Source organism: Rattus rattus, chromosome 14 (genome assembly GCF_011064425.1).
Source record: "Rattus rattus isolate New Zealand chromosome 14, Rrattus_CSIRO_v1, whole genome shotgun sequence".
In the NCBI taxonomy this organism is placed as follows: domain Eukaryota; kingdom Metazoa; phylum Chordata; class Mammalia; order Rodentia; family Muridae; genus Rattus; species Rattus rattus.
The window spans coordinates 71,601,174-71,611,474 of NC_046167.1; the positions used below are offsets into that span (position 1 = coordinate 71,601,174).

At 47.7% G+C, this 10,301-nt stretch overlaps 1 pseudogene; it reads right to left on the reverse strand.

The window, feature by feature from the left end:
* Nucleotides 1-1,699: 1,699 nt before the first annotated feature.
* Nucleotides 1,700-2,045, reverse strand: LOC116883693 (annotated as a pseudogene).
* Between the last annotated feature and the right edge of the window lie 8,256 nt (nucleotides 2,046-10,301).

The window sequence follows — 10,301 nt, forward strand, 5'->3', positions numbered from 1 at the left end:
CTCACGCAGCACGTTCCGTGATCTTGACTTTCTACCCATCGCTACTTTTATCTTGCGGGTTTCAGCCCCTGGTGTACTGTTGCCTGCTCAGACACCTTATTGTTCTTGCTAAACCTGGAGAAAATCCACAGATCTCTTTGCAGTTCATTGCCCGTCTGGATTGGCCTTTCCACCGGTTGCCTTACACCATTACAGATGAGACAAGGGACGTGGACCGTTGGCATTTAGTCTAGGCTCCGCCCCACGGTTACCTGGCAACAGCCAGGTGTGTCTGACTCACTATAAAAGGGCTGCTTGCCCCTCCCTCCCCCCCCCCCCCCTTTCTGGGTCTTCCCCTCCCCCCCCTGCCCCCCCCCCCCTCCCCCCCCCCCCCCTCTTTCTCTCTCTCTGGCTCTCTCGCTCTCTCCTGATCTTGCTTTCTCCTCTTGCTCTTTACCCTCTCTCTCCTCATTCCCTTCCCCCTCTCTCTCCATGTTCTCTTGGGCGGCCTCTACTACTCTACTTTACTCTCCTCCTCTCTCTCGCTCTCTCCCTCCGCCCTCCTTTCTCTGTCTCTACACCGTCGTGCGGCTGGTCCATCAGGGGGAAGGGAGGATCCCTCTCCATGGGCCCACAGAGGCACCGCCTTCCCCCACACTTTACCGCGCCTCCACCAAACGTATTCCTTCCTTTCCTGTCTTTTTATAAGGCACAACATGGACACGAACTGAAGCCATGAGAAGAATTGGTTATATAGCTCCTGAAACGCTCAGGTGCAGGAAATAATTCCCCAAACAAAAGCAGGCCTGCGAGTCATAGACGCCAAATATTTAAACAGCATGGGATGTTGGAGCTGACACACACAGCCAGGAAATTAAGAAGCCATTGTTAACGTTTATCAGCAGTGTTCAGAGGACTGGAGGAAAAAGTGAATGCTCAGGTATGCAGAGGAGATGGAACGCAGAACTCAGGACAGAGTGCACAGCGAGGAGCTGTGGGTATGAGGAAGGCCGGCTGCACATATGTTCAAAGGCAGCTCCAGGAATTCTCTTGGAGTATAAATAATGGACGAGAGCAGCGGTGATGACGAGGAAATTTCCAGAGATTAAGATGTGAATCTTCAGGCTGGGAAGGCCTGCCGGTCTCCAGGAGGAGAAACGCGAAAGTAAGCTCACATCTGGAACATTACGGCCCCAGTGAGGAATCGGATTGGTAAGGAGAATCCAACCATCACCAGGCAGAGAAGACAAGCCACCTTCAGGAGACTGCCGCTCACAGCCCACCTCTCAGCTGCACAACGCCCAGGAAGCAGGAGTGGGAGGGAGAGGGCTGGGCCAGCCACTGAGAAGGCTGACTCCATCCCATATCAAAAGGTAATTATACAATTATGTTTACGTCTTTGTTAGGGTTGCTGTCGCTGTGATGGATAAAACATCATAACCAAAGAAAGTTTGAGAGGAAACTGGTTTATTTGGCTTATACGTCACTGTTTGTCACCGAAGGAAGTCAGGACAGGAACTCAAACAGGGTAGGAACCTGGAGGCAGGAGCTGATGCAGAGACCGAGGAGCGGAGCGGTGCTGCTTGCTGACTTGCTCCCCAGGGCTTTCTTATAGAACCCAGGAATAGCCCCACCCACAATGGGGCTGGGCCCTCTTGCAGCGCTCACTAATTATGAAAATGCCCTACAGGCTTGCCTACAATCACCTCTTCCCCCCCCCCAGGTACTTATTACCACTTTTATTTATAACAAATTATTCCCGATTTCTTCTGGCTCAAAAGTTCTTTGAGACAATTCCATCAGCCTTAGCCAATCGGAGAATAGAATCATCTGACTCGCCCATCCTGCAAATGGCCCCGCAGATGCCGTAGGTTTTAAACTGGACATTAAATCGGCCTTTGCTCCTGTCAATCTCGGCCACATTCATCTGGATGGACGCGTGGGTCCTTGGCAGCAATGATGCGGTTGCCCGCGGAGCATTTCCTCGGCACGTACAGGTCCACAAACTCGCCGGCGTCGTTCTGCATACCGAGGCCGTCCCTGCTCACGGGTCTACGGAGAACGCAGAAAAGCTACAGTCACCTCTTATGGAGGCATTTTCTCAGTTGAAGTTTCCTTTCTTCGGACCACTTCAGCTTGTGTCAAGTTGACAAAAGACGAACCAGCAGTTGGTGTCATTAAGATATATTAGTTAGGGCCCAGGAGAGCGCTCCAGTAAAGTATTTGCTAACCACGTGGAGCAACCTGACCGCCAAATAGATTGGTTTTCCTCTAAGTGTGGTCATTTGAAATGGATACAAGAAACTTAGCAAGGGACTGGTGGGACGGCTCAGAAGGCAAATGCTGCCAAGCCTGAGCACTTGTGTGTGATCCCCAGGTGGAGGCAGACAGCCAGCTACGGCAAGTTATTCCCTGACCTCCACCCGTATGCCCACATACGCACACAAGCTAAATAAGTTCGTGTCAATAAGAAACTAAAAGCTGAGCATGGGCTGGATAATAAAAATAAAACGCCCCCAATATTTAAGCTACAATAAAATACCAGACAATCCCACATGGAGTAGAAAATCTTGGAGGAGAGCTGTCCATGTGGTGCTGGGCGTGGGGGCACACGCCTTTGATCCAAGCACTCAGGACGCAGAAGCGCTTGGATCTCTGGGAACTCAAGGCCAGCCATGAGCTTTGACTTACTGTTATCTTTCGCTAAAGATGATCAGTACGAATAGATGCCTGACGGGGGACTCTCACGCAAAACAGTTAAAACAAATTAACTCTGCAAAAGTCAAAAGGGAAAAATAGAACCGAAGAGAAGACACGATAAATCGGAGGTCTAAATTAGTTACAAATTCAGTTATACATAAACATACAAGTCATTATTATAATTTTTTTTTCTGGGATGGCAGTTTTGGGTATCCTGAGCAGACAGAATTTTTTTTTTTCAAGACGGGGTTTCTCTGTGTAGCCCTGGCTGTCCTGGAACTTACTCTATAGACCAGGTTGGTCTTGAACTCAAAGATCTGCCTGCCTCCGCCTCCCAAATGCTGGGGTTAAAGGTGTTTAGCTAAAACTCAGGGCGTTATATGTGCTACAATTGAGCTACAACCCCAGCTCCCTCCCCCACTTTTGAGACAGGCTCCCAGCCTCAACCCATTTTGCCATCAAATTGGTGACCCTCCTACCTACCGCAGCATCCGAAGAATACACAATGCCGGCTTTTTTCTTGCCTTTCCTTTTTGGTATTATCTCTTAAAGAACCATTTTATTTTTAGTTATGTGTACATGTGTGTTAATCCATGCATGTGTGAGTGAGGGTGCCCATCCCTGGAGCCTAGAAACGGGTGTCAGGTCCCCCTGGAGCTGGAGTTACAAGTGCTTGTGAGTTGTCTGACAAAGGTGCTGGGAACCGAACTGGGGACTTCTGCTATCCCCCCAGGTGCCTCCTCTTCTTTTTTAAACAGGGTCTTGCTTTGCCTTGAGGTTAGCCTATGACCTTGTGGTTGCAACAAACCCCACAGTGTTGACTCGAACGAGAAGGAGCATTGTCAGGCCAGTGAGCCCCGCCTCCAGAGCACACAGTGTGTCTGCGGTGTGCCAGCTCCTCCCTAAACGTCCTCCCATCCTGGAGGCTCCCCTAGGAGCCTAACCTGACACAGAGAAGGAAATAGACAGGAGGGCCGGTTCTTACACATTAGAGCTTTTGTTGCTATGACTAAAGACTTGAAATTAACAATTTCAAGGGAGGAACCGTTAATCTTTTAGCTGATGGGTTGAGGTTTCTGGCTGTAAATCCTTGGCTCTGTTGTTTTTCCGTAGTAGTAAGGCAGCACGTATGGAAACAGGAACCTATGATGGAGGACACTTGGGGCAAGAGCAGGATGTAGTCCTAGGCATGTGCCTCCAGTGACCTGCTTCTGCCAGCCACGCCCACCTCCCTGGGTCGCCTCCCCCTACCCTGTGCTGGGACCAACTCTCTAGCATGTGATCCTTTTGTGTGACATCCGGAACAAAACAGCTACTCCTACATAGAAGAGAAAGCAAGAATCATGTTAGCTCTGTATTTGACTACCTCATCGGGTGTCAGAGGAATATATATGTATATGTATATATATATATATATATATATATATGTGTGTGTGTGTGTGTGTGTGTGTGTGTGTGTGTGTGTGTGTGCTAGCAAGATACAATTATTACAAACTTGTACATACCTAATAACATCGCTAAGAAATACAGAAAGCAAAGGTTGACACAAGTGTACGGGCAAAATCAAGAAATCCCAATCATGGTGGGAGCTTTGAAGAAGGCTTTTTCAGATGCCAACAGGTAGAATGGACGAGGAGACGCTTACATGCCCGCTCCTGTGGCCCTCTCGGTCTACAGACAAGAGCGCTCCGCACTTGGGAGCTTGTGCTGGAGCATAAATCAATGATGTCAGTTGATTTAAGCCCACCGTGCAGTTCAGCTAATATTTCTCAAGCAAGTTCCTTGATAAAGGGACTCCTCACTGATTTACAAGCCGTCTTGTCATAGACGTGATAAAGCGTTCACAGATTACCTCCTAACACTGGTGTCTGTCCACCCTATTTAACCTCATCAAAGAGTTTCCTAGCTAATCTTGACAAAAATAATCAATCAAGGGCGTTGGGATGGAATAGTTAGGTTAGAACCCCGGGGAGCTAAAAGGCCATTGCTGCTCCATTGCTGTACACAGCCTGCTCTGCGCACACAGGCACAGAGTGGTACACTTCTTCCCGTGCGTGTGCAAGATCGGAGGTTGTGGCATTTCACCACAAAGGAAATAAGTCGTTAGGTATTTTGCAAGCATTAACTTCATCAACTAAAGCACTGAAACGCATTTGTGAGAAAGAACCAGCCCTGGAGTTGGGAAAGAGATTTTTATTCGTTGAGCTGCATTTGGGCAAACTGAAAGTGTGTGTGTGTGTGTGTGTGTGTGTGTGTGTGTGTGTGTGTGTGTGTCTTTCTCACATTCTGCTGCTTGTCTTTAGGGGGACAAGGTGGGGTCACAGCAAAGATAGGCTTTTAGCAGTCCACAGACCTTATCTGGGCCTTTGGTTTCCTGCAAAGTAAGACCAGGCTGGTCTACAGAGCAAGTTCCAGGCCAGCTGAGGCTACAGAGACACCCAACAACAGTGAACACTGCTCGATCCCACCCTCTTCATCACCGGACACACACACTGTTAGCCATGCCTCCTTCAGGCTCTGGCTGTGTGCTCTTGGGCCATGTGGCTGTCATCCTCTTACTCTTAGCTGGAAAACACAGCATTCTCTTCCCTTTCGGTGTTACTTGCTTTTCTCCGTTTGGTCTTGAAGGTTCACCGTGGTCAGTCTTTGTAGATCAGTCTCTCTCTTTCATATTGGTATGTCATAAGTAATGCCTATCTATCTATCTGGTTTTGAATGTTATATTAATTTAGAATTCACCTACAGATGGATATTTAGGCAATTTTTTGATATGAAAACAATACAGAGCTGGCAAGATGCCTCGCTCAGTAAAGGCACCTGCTGCCAAGCCGGACAATCTGAGTACTGTCCCCGGAACAAACATGATCAGAGGAGAGAACTGGCTCCCACAAACTGACCTCTGACCTCCACACGCATGCCACAGCATGTGTTCGTGCATACATATATGTATACCAGATATACACGCAGGTAGGCAAACCATTCCTTACACATAAAATAAGATTTAAAAATAAATACTAAGGGGTTGGGGACTTAGCTGAGCGGTAGAGCTCTTGCCTAGCAAGCGCAAGGCCCTGGGTTCGGTCCCCAGCTCCGAAAAAAGAAAAAGAAAAAGAAAAAGAAAAAAAATTACTAGACTATGAATATGTTCTTTGCTTGTTTTATCCTGCTCTACCATGAGTACATGAGTAAGATTTATGGGATTTTTTTGTTGTTGTTTGTTTTAAAGATTTATTTATTTTATGTATATAAATAAACTGTCTTCAGACACACAAGAAGAGGGCATCGGATCCCATTACAGATGGTTATGAGCCATCATGTGGTTGCTTGGAATTGGACTCAGGACCTCTGGAAGAGCAGCTAGTGCCCTTAACCACTGAGCCATCTCTCCAGATCTTTAATTTTTTTTAAAGACCAGTTTTTAATTATTTGTCTGTGTGTGTGTGTGTGTGTTTGTGTGAGTGCATGCACCTGTGCATGTATGTGTGTGAGGAGTGTGGGAGGGTGCAAGTGATGTATGGGGTGCTCTGTGGGGAGCTAGAGAGGTGGAGGTGGAGGCCTATGCACAAGCCTGTGCTTGCAGAGGCCAGAGGAATCAGATCCTCTGGAGCTGGGGTTCCAGGAGATTATAAGCCACCCAGCATGGGTGCTGAGAATGAGACTTGAGCTACTGACCTTGGATTCTCTGGGAGAGCAATCTGTACTCTTATTCATTAAGCCGTCTCTCCTGCCCCTAGGGAGACTTCTTGGCTGTTCCCCCCACATAGTTCCTAGTCACCCTCTTTTCTGAAAATGTGACCAGAGAGCCAGAGCATGTGACACCCATTTGTTGATGGCAGTGGCAGCATATGATACCAAGCTTGCTGGGATCCTTCTCCCTCTGTCTCTTGAGTACTATGATTACAGGTTATAGAAATGGTGTGCATGTATGTGCACATATGTGTGCACGTGGAGGCCAGAGGATAACCTTGTTTTCTGAGACTCAGTCTCCCTCTGAGACCTATGCTCACTGGTTAGGGAAGACTGACTGTCCAGTGAGCCCCAGGGACTACCCTGTCTCCCTCTGCCTAGTGTTTAGACTGTAAGTGCTATGTGACTATGCCTGGTTTTCATATGGGTTCTAGGAATCAAACCCGGGTCCTTACGTTCGCCCAGCAAGCACTTCACTAGCTGAGTTATTTCTCCAGTCCGTAGAGGAATGTTCTGTCTCATTCACTGGGATCCAGAAGGGAACTCAGGACAGCCTGCTGCGTGGCAGCCATGACTTTACACACTCACTTTTCTGAGCCATGCGCTGACCGCAGAGCTGGTTAAGCATTACCTGTGAAGGTGTCTGTAGGGGCATTTCCGGAAGAAATTTAGCATTTGAATCGGTGGTCTTGCAGGAGGCAGACTCCCTCCACCATGACCCGTCCAGGTCGCTATCCGATCTGTAGAGAGCCCGAATTGACCATAAACACCGGGAAAGCTTGGGCTCACTCAGTCTTAGGACATTATGCTTTCTTGACCCTGAGCTCCTGGTCCCCAGGCCTCCAGGCTCAGGCTGAACTCTTCCAGCTCCCAGCTCCAGGCCTTTGAAGCGTCAAACTGACTTTCTGTTTCCAGTGTAGACAGAAGATCGGGGAACCCGCTCAGACTTGGCAAACAAATGAATCACTACCTTAAGTAAAGCTTGTGAGTTGAGGTGGCTCCGCAGGTGAAGGAGCTTGGCGCCAAGGGGCAGGGACAGGGGTTCAAAACCACCCTCGTCTGTGTCATGAGCCTCTATCTTTCAAACAAGCAAACAAACAAACAAAAACTACAAAAGGCAAAACAACACTGCTGCCCAAACATCTGGACCAAAACCTCACCAAATATTCAGACCTAACTTTCAGTTTACAGGGAAGATGAGGACAGGGGGAGAACAGAAGAATAACCCTGGGGGAGTTGGCTGGAGAAATGGCTCAGCGGTTAAGATCACTGACTGCTCTTCCAGAGGTCCTGAGTTCAGTTCCCAGCAACCACATGGTGGCTCACAACCATCTGTAATGGGATCTGGTGCCCTCTTCTGGTGCATCTGAAGATAGCAACAGTGCACTCACATACATGAAATAAATAAATAAATAAATAACCTTTAAAAAATAATCCTGGGGAAGACATACAATAAAGAAATAATTCTTAAAAAAGAAACAACAACAACTCTGGGAGGAGACAAAACCTAACAACTGTTGCTCATGACAGCAGATGCAGCCTCAGTGCCAAGCAAAAATCCACAGGAATGGAGGTGCAGGATGGGCCATCCAGCCCCAGGTAGGATGCAGCGGGCAGACTCACTCACTCACTTCTTTTTTGTTATTTACTTACCTCCTCCCATCCGAGAGATAACGAATTGACGCCCTAACCAGTTTTGAGAGTACATACAGTTCTGCAGAACCCAAATTACCACACCTTTAAGTCCCAGAAGGACCCAGAATCATTTTTATTTATTAAAGGTTTATTTTTCTTTCCTTATACGTGTGAATTCTTGTTGTTGTTGTTGTTTTTGCCTGCATTCATACCTGTTGCCTGAAGAGGGCATCAGATCCCTTGGAACTAGAGTTAGGGAAGGCGTTGAGCGGCTACACAGGTTCTAGGAGCAGAACTTAGGTCCTCTGCCAGAGTAGCCAGAGCTCTTAGTCACCAAGCCAACTCAGGCTCGTGGATCCTGGTTTTTTAAAGAAACAAAGAATAAATAGGAAAGCCTAAACACTGACTGGAAGGAGGGGTCGGAGTACATGTGAAAATTATCACATTTTGTGAGCGCGATAAAGGTGCCACAGTTACAGACGTGAGGCACAATCCTCCTTCTGTATCCACAGATTCTTTACCCATGGATTCGAGTACAGTTGGTTGGAGAAACATATCTGAAAACGATTCTAAAACGTTCGGAAGGCAAAGCTGAACTCCGAGAGCCGCAAGCACCACGGTGCTGTAGCCTCAGCCGCCACCCAGCACAGTGTGAGTGTGGACTCTCCGTTGTGCTCCTTGTCTGTGCCCTGAGTGGGTTCCGCTGGTGCACACTGCATCTTGTCATCCTCTGGATGGCTGTTTAGACAGAGGACGGCGTATGGGCTCTGTGACTGAGCGCTCACGGCCTTTGGTTTTCTCTAGGGGGTTTCTGACGCCATTGCCAATGCCCCGTGGATACCAGGGGAGGCTGTGTCTTATTTCTTCAAAGGGTGAAGTGTTAGGAAACATTTTATAATGGCACAGAAGAATATGTACAAAGTCCTTTTAACAGAAAAGACTTAGATCTGAGAACACGAGAGTACTACCAATAGGTTTGTTTATTTTTAAGGAAATTTTGACTTTCGGATAAATCTTTACAAAGTAACTTTTTCCTTGTCTGTTCTCCGGCTTCACCCGGCTGAGTCTTTCCCTTCCGGCTGGCACAGGGCTCACAGGGCATCTGTTGCTTCGTGTTGAACTGGAAGTGTTTGTATACATGGCCCACCCGTTTATCTGGAGGGAGCAGTTGGCCTTTTATACCATATCGATTCTACACCACGATGTTCTCATAAAACAGGTCTCTCGTGATCCTACACCCTGGCTGGTAACAATGTCAGATTCGTGTGCGGGGCTTCTGGCCTTAGTAGCTTCCAGAAGAAGCTGCAGGAGCAGGTCAGCACCTTCCTTTCTCCCACAGAACCTTCCTTGGAGTAGTGAGGTCTAAACGGAAGCACCGCAAACTAAAGGTGATGGAAGCTGGGGAAACCAACCAGGAAGTGAGAGGTGAGGAACCGGGGACTGGAGAGGCTAACAGATCTTGTTCTTAACTAGTTCAGACGACAGCGTCCAAATGTACGTCTGAGCAGATTTCCTGAGCAAGCATCTTCAAATGCTTTTCTTTTTAAAAAGTGTAAACACCGAACAATAGGGGCTGGGGAGACGGCTCAGCACTTAAAACCATGTGCTGCTGCTCTTCCAGTGGCCCCGAGTTCAAATCCCAGGATCCATGTCAGGCTGTTCAAAACTGCCTGTAACTCCAGCTCCAGGGGATCTGACACCCTATTCTGGTTTTATCAGGCATCTATAAACACATGCACAAACCCACATACAAGCATACACATGCATGTATGCATACACAAATACATACATCACGCACAGGCATTAAAATGCATTTGAAAAAAATCCCGAAAATAAATCTAAAGTCCCCATATTTACTCTGGATTATAGCATTAATGTTCTTCTGTAAATACTTAACAAGCCGCAGGTTTACGCAGCGCCACACCACGCATGAGGCTAAAAACCTCACTTACAAAAACCAGCATGTGAGTCTGCATGCCCTCAGGAAGTGTATAACAGTAGAAACGTTCTCCAAAACACAGCCACACGTTGTGGGAGAGACTCTCCAGAAACAAACAAAAACCCAACATTCTCTGTGGGCACAAGGAAACTTGTCTGGGGTCTCAGATGTTTCAGGGTTTTGACTCAGCAGTTAGAAGAGGAAGGGGATACACGGAATGGCTGCAACTGGGCACCCATGGAACAGCAAGCGTTCACGTAACTGCTGGTATGAGAGAATGTACAAGTAACTTGCAGTTGAACCTCTTTCTGGGCTCCCGCGGCCATTTCTGTGGGGTCTAGATAACATGAACAGGGGAGCC